General features: G+C 42.5%; 1 long non-coding RNA gene across 1 annotated transcript; it reads right to left on the bottom strand.

The window, feature by feature from the left end:
* Positions 1-428: 428 nt before the first annotated feature.
* Positions 429-12,504, bottom strand: LOC309666966. Its single transcript, XR_014267430.1, has 2 exons — positions 12,457-12,504; positions 429-9,420 (listed from the first exon to the last, which is right to left on the bottom strand). It is a non-coding gene; the product is annotated as an uncharacterized lncRNA (long non-coding RNA).
* Positions 12,505-13,895: the final 1,391 nt, after the last annotated feature.

The following is a 13,895-nucleotide window of genomic DNA, read 5'->3' as shown; positions in this document are numbered from 1 at the left end:
TTTATATATATATATATATATATATATATATATATATATACACATATATATATACATATTTATATATGTATATATATACTATTTTTTTTTTAAATAAATCTTTTATTTATTTTATTTATTTATTTTTGTCTGTGCTGGGTCTTCGTTGCCGCACGCGGGCTTTCTCTAGTTGCAGTGAGCGGGGGCTACTCTTCGTTGCGGTGCGCGGGCTTCTCATTGTGGTGGCTTCTCTTGTTGCAGAGCACAGGCTCTAGGTGCGCGGGCCTCAGTAGCTGTGGCTCGCGGGCTCTAGAGCACAGACTCAGTAGTTGTGGCGCACGGGCTTAGTTGCTCCGCGGCATGTGGGATCTTCCCGGACCAGGGCTTGAACCCGTGTCCCTTGCATTGACAGGCGGATTCTTAACCACTGCGCCACCAAGGAAGTCCTATATACTATTTTTTAGATTCTTTTTTTTTTTTTTTTTTTTTTTTTTTTTTGGCCACGCTGCGTGGCTTGTGGGATCTTAGTTCCCTGACCAAAGATTGAACCCCAGCCCACAGCAGTAGAAGCGTGGAGTCCTAACCACTGGACCACCATGGAATTCCCCAGATTCTTTTCCATTGTAAGTTATTACAAGATATTGAATATAGTTTCCTGTGCTATACAGGTCCTTGTTGTTTATCTATTTTATATATAGTAGTGTGTATCTGTTAATTCTAAGTTCCCAGGTTATCCCCTCCCACTTTCCCCTTTGGTAACCATAAGTTTATTTTCTATGTCTGTGTAAAATGGATTAAGTTGAGTCCAAAAAGCACTCTCAGAGTGAATATGACTGTATTACAGAAACAATCCTTGGGCAAAATAAGTTTCCTCAGAAAAAATTCCTGCATAGAGAATTAGTGTTGGTGTCTTCAGAATTTGGTTGGCAGAACCACTAAAGAATCCTGAGAATAAAGACAACCTGCCTCTTAGCCTCTAGTAGATCATGTGTGGGTGGGTCTTGCCACTTCCAGGTATGACTCTATGAGTGGAAAGAAGCCCCCTTCATGAAGGAGTATTTTTAACCACAGATGCAGACAAATGCCAGGAATCCTTTTAAAAGGATTTCCTATGGATGGAAGAAGGTGTCTTAAAAGCTCTCCGTTTCCTATGTGATTGAGCCACTGTGAGGAGATTCACAGCTGACTGAAAAGGCACTGAATCCCTGAAACCAAACATATAAGGTATAATAGAAGCCACATCATGGGCTTTGAAATCAGAGTTTTGGGGTGTGAATAAAAACACAATTACTAGTTATGACTTTTACTTGACCTCTTTGAGGCTCAATTTCTTTTTTTCTTTCCTTTTTTTTTTAGTGGCTTAAAAGAAACAAAAATTTATTATCTTACAGTTCTGAAGGACAGAAGTCCGGCACAGGTCTCAATGGGCTAAAATCAAGGTGTTGGTAGGGATGAATTGTTTTCTGGAGCTCTTGGGGAGAATCTGTTTCCTTTCCTTTTCCAGTTTCTAGAGGCTGCCTACATTCCTTGGCTTGTGGCTCCCTTTCTCTGTCTTCAAAGCCAGCAATGGTGCATCTCTGACCATGCTTCCACAGTCACATCTTGAGACTCAATTTCTTTATGTGTAAAGTGAAGGTATTATTCTAGAAGTATTATTCTAGAGGTATTCTAAAGTAGAAGGTATTATCTACTCTATAGAAGGGTGAAATAATATATGTAAAATGATTAGCGCAATACCATTCTCTTAGCAGTTGCTTGATAAACGGTAACTATCGACATTATTGAACAGACACACATCCTATCTTGAAATGTTCATTACCTGCCTCTACCTCTTTAGACAGTCACACAATATTTATTGTGCAGCTACTATAAGCCAGAAGGATGCTAGGTATCACACACACAGTGTTGACCAAACACATATAACCCCTGTTCTCATGGAGTTTACAGTCTAGGAGGGAAGATGGACATTAAACCAGTAATCTTGGGACTTCCCTGGTGGTCCAGTGGTTAAGACTCCTGTGCTACCAATGCAGGGGGCACTGGTTCTACCCCTGGTCGGGGAACTAAGATCCCGCGTGCCACATGGCGCGGCCAAAAATAAATAAACAAACCAGTAATCTTTAGGCAGAAAAATCGGAAAATGTGAAATGACCATGGGTCATCCAACAATCCAAGCTTTATTATTTTGAACAATTTTTAATCCTTTCCTTCCCTTGCCCTCTTTGTCTCTTCCCACGGGCTATAGGGAAGTTCAGAAGAAATGTATTATTACCCGTTTCTTTAGTCTTAATAATTTTTAAAACCACAGGCTTTAAGGTAGTTTAAAATGGGTAATTCAATGTATTAATCAGTATTTTTGTTGCAGAAAATAGAATCTTCTCTGGCTAGCGATGCAGAATGGTATTTACTACGGAGTGTTGATACTAATTCCCAAACCGCTGGAAGATGCCAAGAAACAAATCTAGGCTGAGTTACCAGGAATGAGCCCCAACCACACTGTAGAACCAGGCCATTAAGGGTGGTTGTCCCCTCTACATTGATCAGGAAGCTATCAAATCAAGAAGTTGCCACCTCAGCTGCCAGGGCCGGTTCCACACCTCCCTGTACCCACAAAATGAGCGCCTTGTACCCTGTCTTTCCCCCCACATGACTCAGTTCTGAATCAGAGTCTTATGTGAGTGCATCTAATTGGAGACACCCACATCACACACAGAACAGCACTATAAACCACACCTGGAAAACGTGCTTTTTGCTGTTTAGTCTAAGGACCCTTAAAAGGGCCTGGAGTGGGTATAGAGCGAGGTAATCCACAGTATCCCTTACAAAAGTGTTTGGTAGAGGCATAACCATCAATTGAACAAGGGCATCTTTTCATAAGAAGAGCATTTCTCTTGCATTTCCAACAATTTCATTGGCTGCATGGCAGTGGAGCCACCCTTTTTAACTGTTTAGTACACTAATTCATCTCAACCTATAATTAGAATAGATGTTAAGTTTTTGTAATTTTTTTTTTTTTTAATGCCTGACCTGGGATGAGTTATTTATTAGGAGAATACTACAAGTGTCTGCTGTCAGTTTCTTGATGTGCCATAGTTTCCCTCTTGGTTTTGCCAGTTGTTAGTCAATGTGACTTGCATGTGTAATTGATGAAATGGATTGAGAAATGGAATGTGACATGTGTGACCAAACCAAATCTTTCAACGTCCTGGTTTGTTTATCAGAAATCAAAGCTGCTAAGAAGAGTGCAAAAAAAACAAAAAACAAAAAAAACCCAAAGCCAATCATTCATAAGTTTAAAAACAAATAACCTCTGTGTGTGTGTGTGTGTGTGTGTGTGCGTGTGTGTGTGTAGATCAAATTTAAAAACAAAAAACAAATTAGAGCCAGAGAGTAAGGGAATAAGGTGGGTGGGTGGCAATAATGTTTTTTATGGACACTGACATTTTAATTTCACATAATGTCAATGTTCAGGAAATACTTTTCTTTTGATTTTTTTCCCCCAACAATTAAAAAAAGTAAAAACCATTCTTAGCTCATCGACCGAACAAACACAGGTGGTGGTTCAGATTTGATCCTCTGGCTCTAGTTTGCCAACCCCTGTTACAGATCATTAGTGTTTCCACCCATTTAGGCTGAAGGTTCATGGATCTTGACAAGCTGGAGAAGTAACCTATGGGGTTACAATGTGTTATTCTGATCTCTTCTATGCAAACAAATATTATTACCTAAAGATGATGCAACCACAAAGCCGGATGGTGACTGCATTTACATTATAGACCGAGTGTCCATGGTGGAAATGAGGTGTGGATTCACATCTGGTAAGCAAAGTGGCATGTCCACGACTGACTCACCCAAGTACTATCCCATTTAATAGTTACGTAATAGTTACAATTTCTAGGGTAGCAGCATTAGTCATTAGGATGTTATGTCATTGACTGATGGTTTGTATGAATTGTGAAACTGATGGATCTACTTTAATTTTCACCTGTTATAAATTTTTTCATAATCGAGGGTGGAGAGAGATCTTATGGGCTCTGGGAGTGACAGAAGAAATTTTCTCAGCTTTGCTCTTGGGACATGAGTTGCTGAGCCTTAAAGATGCAAAGAACTAGGATTACTTGTTTTTAGGAAGATAGTGTCTATTATGCTTCTTTGTAAGGAGAAGACCCTCCTGTAGGTATGAGCAGAACGCTGCAGATTTGGCTTCACCTTTTCCAGTGTTTCTGACTGGAGTCCTTAATCAGAAACATCTGTTATAGTGTGCACTCCTGAGCCCCTCCCCAGAGCTACTACTGAGTCAGAAGGTCTGGGGTGGGTCCCAAGATTCCAACTTTCAACAGGTGATTATTATGCCTGTGAGAAACTTATGGTTTACTTGAGGCTTCTATTGCCCCAGAATAAAACGTCCAGGGCTTTGTTTCTTTGCCATATTTTAGGACACGAGACTTTCTCCAGAGGCTGAGAACCCCAAGGCCTGAAGGTATAGTGATCACTGAGTGGACCTCAGGCCTTCCCCTTGGGGTCCTGCCACCTGCATGGCACTACCAGGGGGGAGCACTGCTGACGGTCCCCTCACTCTGCCGCCTTCTCCCCTCCCTTCCTGTTGCCTACAAAGCTCCTGCCCACTGTCTACTGCCCCTGCTTCCCATCTCCTCTGCCCTCTCTCCCTGCCCTTCAATAAACTTCAGCTTCCCCAGATGTCAGAGATGCTCTCTTCTGCTTTCAGCCCTACAAAAGCCACCAAGGTAAGAACATATAGATAGCTAGTGGGAACATGATGTATAGCACAGGGAGCTCAGCTCGGTGCTCTGTGATGACCTAAATGGGTGGGATGGGGGTGGGTGGGAGGGAGGTCCAAGAGGGAGGGGATATATGTATACATATAGCTGATTCTCTTCGTTGTACAGCAGAAACTAACACAACATTGCAAAGCAACTATACTCCAATTTAAAAAAAAAAAAAAAAAAAAGAACATACCAGGAGACTAGCTAACTTCTAGGAACAAGGCAAGGAGAAAACACAGAGAACAAAACACAGGGTAGTATCTCCATAAATTATCCAGTCACCCACTGAAGCCTGAAAACCACAGGTCTGCATATATAAGTCAGTCTGAAAAATGATGAGCTCAATCAGAAAGCCAGCCAGCCAGTAAGTGGCTGGTGTGGAGGGAGGTGGTCAGGCCCCACCTGAAGATCGGGTCATTATACTCACCCCCTCCCCACAGCAAAGCTTTCAGTCGTCACCAGAAGAAACAGTTACCTTGGCTCTTAGGGCCGGTCCTATTTAGGACACGAGGGACTTAGCCCTGCTCAGATACTCACGTCCCACACATTGAGTCACTCAACATGCTTTTCTGGTCTTGATCTTGAGTTCCAGTTCTGGTAACTGGGCTTCTGGCTATTTCAGACACTAGGCTGCTGAGGTCTCCACTTCTCATAAGGATCCTGCATTTCTCATTTCTGGTGCCCAGTGCATCCTAATTCACATAGCTCTCAGCCCCTGTGATATTGGGGTGCTACCTCGATCGTACCTCGATTCTTCTCAGGGACTGGAGTCCTGTTCTGAACCGATTCCCACTGCCTAAGACAGAGTCCCCCAAAACAAAGCTCTTTTTTTCCTGAATTCACCTGCTCCTGAAGTCTCTCCTGCTAGGTGAGCCATTTGCCTACCTGGACTCCTGAACACTGGCTTTTGTTTACTTCTAGCAACTACTCAGGTCCAGTGTTTCTGAAACCTCTGTGTGCATCCGAATCCCTGGAGGGCCTGGTAAAAAACAGATTGCTGGGCTCCAACTCTGATTTTCTGGTTCTGCAGGATTGGAGTGGGACCAGGGGATTGAATTTCTAACTTGTTCCCAGGTGATCCTGGGACCTGCACTTTGAGAACCACCACAAGCCTCCTGTTAGAATAAATTCTCCTCCAGAAGTTTCGCTGTCCCCATCCTCCAGGAAGCAAGAATGATTTGTGATCCCAGGGCCTCTGACTTCTCCAGATTCTGTTTCAGTTTATAAGGTCATATCTAGCCTGATGAAAGCCATTTGTGTATCGTGGGTATTTAACTGAATTCACTCATGCGTTTCACTTCCAAACCATTCTGTAGTCACAGACGCAGAATCACATTGTCACAGGATATTTTCTTACTGCAGAGTTGGCGACCATCATCACCACTACTGAGCCTCTAGTCTGCAGCCAGGCATTCACACGCATATCACTCCAAGTCCTGGTAGGAAAGACACCCCACAGTCCCACGGGGAATCTGAGGAGAGTTCAACAAAGGAACTACAGAGCAGAGTTTCAGGAAACCACAAAGGATGCTGTGGTCCCCTGGGGCTAGGAAGAGTGGGATCCCAGTCCTGGAGGCCACAGAGTGTAGCTGTTTGGAGAAGGCTGCCTCATGGGAACTGTGGCTTCTGTGGGGCAAGAGGCTGATCTACAACGACCCAGCAGGAGGGGAGCTGGGGTAGTCAATACCTGGCTTTCTCTCTTCTCCCGCCTCTGGTCCTGCACTGGTCCTCCACGGGCACAACCCCCAGGAAGTCAGGTGGCAACAGAGCCTGTTGGTATGGTGTATGGTGCCTGTGGACCAAGCTCCTGAGGGCACAGCTCCAGTAGAAAAGGGCAACGCGTGAATCTGGAAGGGCCTGTGTAGGTTGTCAAGGGCCACACAGACCCTTCTAAGCAGCCCTCTCAGGAAATGATAGTTTCCTCACCTTACAGGCTCCGAGGGGCTAGGTACCCTCCACTGCATTAATATGGTTAATAGACTTCAGAGCTGAGGCTCAAAATCATGGTGGGTTTGCCTCCACTAGATGAAAGAAGACGACAGAAGAGAATAGTACCTCCCTGGAGACCCGGGAAGTCTCCCATATTTCGTGTGTCTGTTCATCCTGGGAGACTTCAGCTGCTGGGAGGAGAGCTTCACATCGTGCGCTTCTGAGATGCTGGGGCAGGAAATGGTGTTTGTTGTGGGAGGTGCAGATTGGTTCGGAGAAAATCCGCTTTCATACAGACCACGTGCTCTAATTCACCAGCACAGACCCGAAGGAAGGACATATATATTCTTTGGGGTCTATAAGAAACAGCAAACAGAACAGGCATGGATTAAAACATGCTGACTTCTTTTGGTGGGTGTCACTCCCACCTTTGCTGGTCAATCATTGTACAACTTTGTCTCATCATCATCGGTCCATTGTTGTTTACCAGACACTCTCACGTGCATGGCTTATAGGCAGGCCTCACAGTTTTCTGTCTCAATAATAATACTTGTGAAACTTATGACATCAATACATCAATAATTTAATTGATGCTTGCTAATTATTTTGACACTCTTGGGTAGAAGGTGCTAAATAGCTTTTATTTTCCTCTTCTGAGATGAAGAGATGTGGCATTGAAGGAGAGAGATCTTGCAATATGACTTTTCCTTTGCAACACTGAACATTTTACTGCTAAACACAATGTGAGCGTCTTTTAAAAAAGCCAACGTAATTGTTGTAAAAGTTCAAAAACATGCTATTCAGCAATGTGCCTTCTGTCTGCCTGGGACCTTTGTGCCACGGCTGTAGGTCAGCAAGGAGAGAAGGGTTCAGAAAAATGATCTAACTAAGCTCGCATTCTGGGAGGAAGAGGAAAGATTTAAAACACATTTAAATATCTTCAGAGGCAGGGCAGAGAAGAGGGACGGGATGGGTAGGAAGAAGACTTGGACCACAGGGATGCAGGAACGCCGGGCTACCGGAAAAGCGCCCTCCTGTCTGTAGAGGCGGCTGCTCTTGACTGCAGTTGATTCTTTGCTGTTTGGGGCCGTGGGCCTCAATCTTTCTAGTTTCTCTTAAAAAGCCAGGATCTGAAATTTAACTTTTCATCGTTGACCATTAAAAAATAACGAACTAGAGCTTCCCTGGTGGCGCAGTGGTTGAGAGTCTGCCTGCCAATGCAGGGGACACGGGTTCGAGCCCTGGTCTGGGAAGATCCCACATGCCGCGGAGCAGCTGGGCCCGTGAGCCACAATCACTGAGCCTGCGCGTCTGGAGCCTGTGCTCCGCAACAAGAGAGGCCGCGATAGTGAGAGGCCCGCGTACCGCGATGAAGAGTGGCCCCCGCTTGCCGCGACTAGAGAAAGCCCTCGCACAGAAACGAAGACCCAACACAGCTAAAAATAAATAAATTAATTAAAAAAAAGAAAAAAGAAAAAAAAAAAGCCTTGCCTGGGCTCTTATTAAAAAAATAAAATAAAATAATGAACTAAATAAAACACATTTGAAATAAAAATAACATAAAATTAAAAACACTTAAAAAAACACTAAGTAAAATAAACATAATATCATGTGTCCCTGTGAGTCCAGGTCAGGGGCTCTAAGAATAGAAACCCATTATTCTAAAAATAAAGAGATCCATTGAATGAACTATTTCTAGTCTTAAAGTGTAAAATTTATCTTCCAGAATTGAAGTCAATTGGGGCTAAAGGTTACAGGGGATATAGGTTATAGGATATATATTAAGAAGATCACTATTTTAAGCTTCCTTTAGTCAGAGGTGTTTGCTCAGATCCAACCTTTGTTCCTTCCCCCTTTTAATTTATGAAGAGCACAGATACCACATGCAATTCGCTTTTAATGTATTTTTAAAGTTCAGACTGAAAAGTAAAAGCCTCTTACCTCCCATTTGCTTAAGTTGGTTAAGCAAAAATAGGCCTCTTTTTCTTCACAACTTGCACAAATCATTTTATTAATAATTTATCACAATGTTCCATAGCAGAGATAAAGCAGACGCCTACATCATCATTATGTGCTCAGGGGCTCTGCAGTGCCTTTAATTCCCCTGCACCTGCTGTCACCTGCTCTCGGCTGTCTCTCTAAGGTTTGTATTTTCTATGATGCTGGCTGTATAACCTTTAGCATCACGTTGCAAGCTGCCTGGCTAGGTTGCTGCTGCATAGGGAAAGCAGATGGATGCAGCTTGCTGTGACCCCATTTTCAACCCCGCTTCTCAGGGCCGTGCACCGTGATGTGGAGCCAAGTCCCTGGGCCACGATGAATCAGGAACCTCCCTGCTGATCTTGGCTCAGCCATGAACTGGGCTAGAGAACGAGGCAAGCTGGGGCGGAGTCTCTTTATTTATTAAATGTGGGCATCTGACCCCATTTTAGGTTGTCCTTTCCAGCTCAGAGGGAAAAGCAGATTTGTCACCAGGTGAATGCTTACCTGGGATGTCCTTAAAGCCTGTCCTTCTCTACTCAATGACCAGACAGCACTGGACACAGACCATGGCAAGCACAGGACTTACTGTCAGCAGAACTCTCTCCCCTTTCCACGATGTCTGACTGGGAATGCTGTCTTCTCTTGTCCTCTGCAGAGGGGATCCATCTTCAGCTTCTTGCTTAACCTCTTTGATCAAAGCCTCTCCTTTGAGCAAGTGTTCGGTCCTTTCGAGGCATTGGCATTTCTAGAAATATCATGAATTAAGCACTCACATGTATTAGCTCATTGAAGGCAACTTGATGAACTAGGAATTGTTTTTGTTTTGAAAATGTGGGCACACAGGCTGAGATAAATTAAGGACACAGGGTTGGTAAGGGATGGAGCTGAGATCTGAACCCTTCTAAGACTATTATCTGCCACTAGAATGTAACGGAAAAGGGATTTTAAAAGCTTCTCTCTTACTTCTCTCTCTCTCCTCTTTCTCTCTCTCTTTTACTTAGATTCTGCCCAGGAAAAAAAAAAAAAAGTTCTACATCAGTGGATCTCTGGGCACATGTGAGACCGCAGTGAAGACTGCTCCTCTCTGAGGTCCTTGAATTTTATGTCCACGCGGAGGAAGGGAAGAAGAAGGGGCAGGAGGGGGGAGGGAGAGTTAGGAATTCCTAATAGTTGTGGAATCTTCAGTAGAAAGAGGAGGAAAGAGAACTATGCAAATATAGAAAGCAAGAAATAAAGGAAATGCTTGTTGCCACTAAAGTGTCAACTTACCCCGGGGCATTAATCAGATGCAATTTATTATCAGTATAAATAGTTGAAGTATACTTTTGCTTTTTCATGTGATCACTCTTTAGTTCTTATTTGGGTATCAGTTTTATTGCATTTGTTCTTTTATATTGTCGAGAAAGAATTACCACACAGGACTGAGGTTATAATGGTGGAATTCTGGACAGCCCAAGATACATATTGAGGATAATTTGGTCAAGGTGCTTTCCCAGAATCATTTACCTTGCTGCTGCTTACTTCTTATGAGGCTCCTTATGGAAGATCAATTAGATCAGCTAAAGAAGCAACTTGGTTAGTAAGAAAGCTGAAATCAGAAGGTCAACTTTTTTTTTTTTTTTTTGCAACAGAGATTTTGTCAAAAGTTAGTCGTTTTCACAATAGCTGCCATCAGTAGAGTGTGATGATTAAGAATGAGTCAGGCTAAAGCCCTGGCTCCCTACTTCCCAGCTGCCCTTGACAACTCACCTCTGCCTCAGTTATCTTGTATGTAAAATGGGGAAAAGGACACCACCTATATCCTAGTGTGTGTTATGAGGTTTAACTAGAGTAACATGTTTATAGCACTTAGCACAGCATTTGGCAAATGGTAAATGCTATGTTGCAGATATGTATACATGTATAATGTATACATGTTTGTATACATTATACTTATATACTTACATGTATGCATTTTTAAATTGATTCTGTAGTCAAACATCAATTTGGAGCCATCTAGAGAATGTTTCACAAGGACACTGAATTTCTTTAAAATGCGTGTAAAAAATGCTACAGAGCAAGGCATCTGGGGACACTTCTATACATGCATCTGTGGTTCAATGGAATTTGGTTGTTTCTTTTTGCCTTTTACTGGCTGTTTGTTGTGATAGAGCAGAAGCATCTCAAGATAGAACTCTCCACAGCCTGGGGCCCTCATGTAGGCTAGCTAGAAGGGCTGCCTTGGGCCTGCACCTCAGAAGAGAGACTTAGGCAAGTACCCAGTACTTAGTCCATCTCTCTCATTCATTCATTCCCTCTGCAAGCTCCCTACTTGCCTAGATGTCTCCACTGTGTGGTCCTGAGTTGGATGGGATAGAATTCCTCAACTGGGCTTAATTGGATATGGGGTGTTGTTCTGACCTAGAAAACACATTGTTCATGATTCTGATACATGTTACCAAAGGACTCCCAGAAAGAGACTGTGAATCAGTTTACTACAAAGCTGAGGGCTCATAAATACGATAATTTATGTGTTTATGATTCAGTGGTAAAAGGAGGGAGGAGGAATTGAGTCCATTAGCCAAGCAAGCACCCTGAGGTCTCCACGTTCCGGCTGCCACTGCAGGTGGGAGATTTCTTCCTGGGCTTTCATGAGTCCATTAAACTTTGTTGGTTTTGCTGAGACACCTCCCACCTCTGCTACATCCTACAACTAGTCATTTATTCTCTTTCTAGCTCAGTTGACCAATGCATGATGGATGGATATTAATGTTTACTTCCTGCTGAGTGGTACTGTGAGATTTTGAACATGTAAAATGATACACTTGAGAAGCATGCAGAGAATATTGTTATGTTTGAGTATTTCAACAGGATTCGAGTGGAAGGGGTGGGAACAGTTTGGACAAATAACATAGATTAAATGCACCTGTTACCTGAGCCAGTTGTTCTATTAAAAGGGACTTGTTTTTAAAGGCTGGAGACCAAATAAATATGTTTTAAGGGTGGATTGATCCACAGAGGCATACAGGGAAGTGGTTGAATGCCCTGGCTTTGGGCTCACCTCTGGTTCTGCCCACTTGCTAACTGTGTGTCCCTGGTAAAATCAGCTAACCCTCTGAGCTTTAATTTCCTCCTCTGAAAAGGGAGATGGTAATACCTTCTTTAAGAGGGTTGTAAAGACTAAATTCAATAACATGCATTAAGAATTTAGCGTAGTGCTTGGCACATAGGCTTCATCTATACATGTTGGCTGAACAGCTCTCAGAATGAGTGACGGTACCATGCTAATTTCAGGATGACAGATGGAAATAAATCTAAATAACAGATACTTTAGGGCAAGGTTTCTGATTGATCTTTTGATCTCTTCAGAAATAAGACAACGTTGCATTGTTTGTTCTTCTCAATACTTCAGAGATTATGTTGTTGTTGCTTTTTTTCCCCCAGAGCTTTATGACCCCATATGCTACCGAAGAACCTCATACCTCATTTTATGAACAAGTTGTTTTCCAAAAGTTTACTTGCCTGTCGGCTGTTTGAAATTTTTAGAATACTTTTCAATAGAAACAATGCTGTAAATGGTGAAGACATCCCCAGGCCAGGCCAGGCCATAACAGCTCATTTAAGACAATGTCATTGAATTAAGGTAGAGCTAATGAGTTGCTCCTCTCCATGCATCCTTTAGACACCAGTCTCCAAGCTCAAAAGGTTACTCTCATTTTACCTGCTCAGAGATGTGTGGCTCTCCTCGACTTTTGGGATGACCCAGACTCTGCTGGGCATAAGAATCTGGTTTCCACCTTACCTCCCATCACTCTTTCCAACAAGACCACCACGCTTCCTTCCTTCATCCATCCCCAGGCCTGGTTTTTTCATCCTTAGCGGGAAAAACTTGTAGAAGTGTTAAGACAGAAGGATTCAATCCTCAAGAAGAGAAAACTGCATTTTTTTTCTTCTTCTTGGATCAGGGTCTGCTCTTGGCAGAGATAGTTGCACAGATACCACAGTGATATCTTAGTTGATCTTTCCTAGAGTCAGTAAATAAATGGACCTGAGAATGAGGTAGGGGAGTCAGCCTTCACGTCACCTATGTCAGCTCTCACTAAAGAGTGGATGTGTCATGGAGATGAAGAGCACGCACTCTTTCATCTACAGTTACTTTTTCATGTGCCTTTTCTGCCTCTGACACTAAATTGTAGTCTCAAAAGACAGGATCTTTCTATCTTCCAGTGTACCTAGTATGGCCCTTGGCCAATGGCACGGGGAAGGTGTTCAATAAGTATATATTTTTTATGATGGTGCTTCAAATTCTTGTATGTACTTCAAGTTATCTTGTCCTAAGTAAGTAAAAGGGTCTGGGAAAGAAGGAAAATAACAGTATGATGCAGACATAAATTTTTTTTTCTATCTAATAACAATCTAAAAGACATCAAAGTACTCAACCCAGAGAAAATCAGAGCAGGTGATTTATTAAACTGGTGTGATAATGTGGTTTTGCTCTTCATTAAAAAAAAAAAAAAAAAAAGGGAATTTTTACAATAGTGTTTGTCCAATATCATAGTGATTAAAAAAACATCTAAGGCTACTTTTAACATAACAGATTTGTCCTGAAACTTAATGGAATCAGAGTTACTTTGCACCAGGGAAAATATATTTCCTCTCTCTTTTCACCTCAATCTCTCACCTCCTCATCCCACTGCATTATTGGTCAAAATTACCTGAGATTTTAAGCTCATTTCTCAATTATGCCTAAAATTCAATACAGATAAACCTTGGGGCAATACAGTCTCCATGTATTGTCAAAACAAAACAGAAGCACAAACAGCTATTACTAAACACTTCTTAATCATGACCTGAATTTCTTACCAGATGGAAAATCCCTCATTTGCAGTGGCAAAATTTCTCAGCAACTGAGGTCTCACATTCCATTGCAAAATGAAAGAGATGGAGTGTTTGTTTTTGTGGAAAAAAAAAAAAAAAAATCACCAACAGCAACAACCCATATTAGTCACCTCTCTGGCTCTCTGACCAGATGTACAGAATGTTCCATGGTCTATAAATTAGATTATGATGATGATCGTGAGTCAGTGAGTGACCTGTGATATGAGTCAACTGGCAAAGTGGTTGTCTAGTTAGTCTGCACCAACCCCTCAGATGGAATTGGGGTTCATATTTTTCTGGTAGAGCTGCCACCTTTAATATTGGGAGGATCCAGGAAAAGGGAACTGAGAAAAAGTGGTTAGA

Source organism: Balaenoptera physalus (assembly GCF_965194825.1).
Source record: "Balaenoptera physalus genome assembly, chromosome: 9".
Lineage (NCBI taxonomy): Eukaryota > Metazoa > Chordata > Mammalia > Artiodactyla > Balaenopteridae > Balaenoptera > Balaenoptera physalus.
The sequence above is the reverse complement of the archived record's forward strand: the minus strand, read 5'-3'. Positions and strand labels throughout refer to the sequence as shown.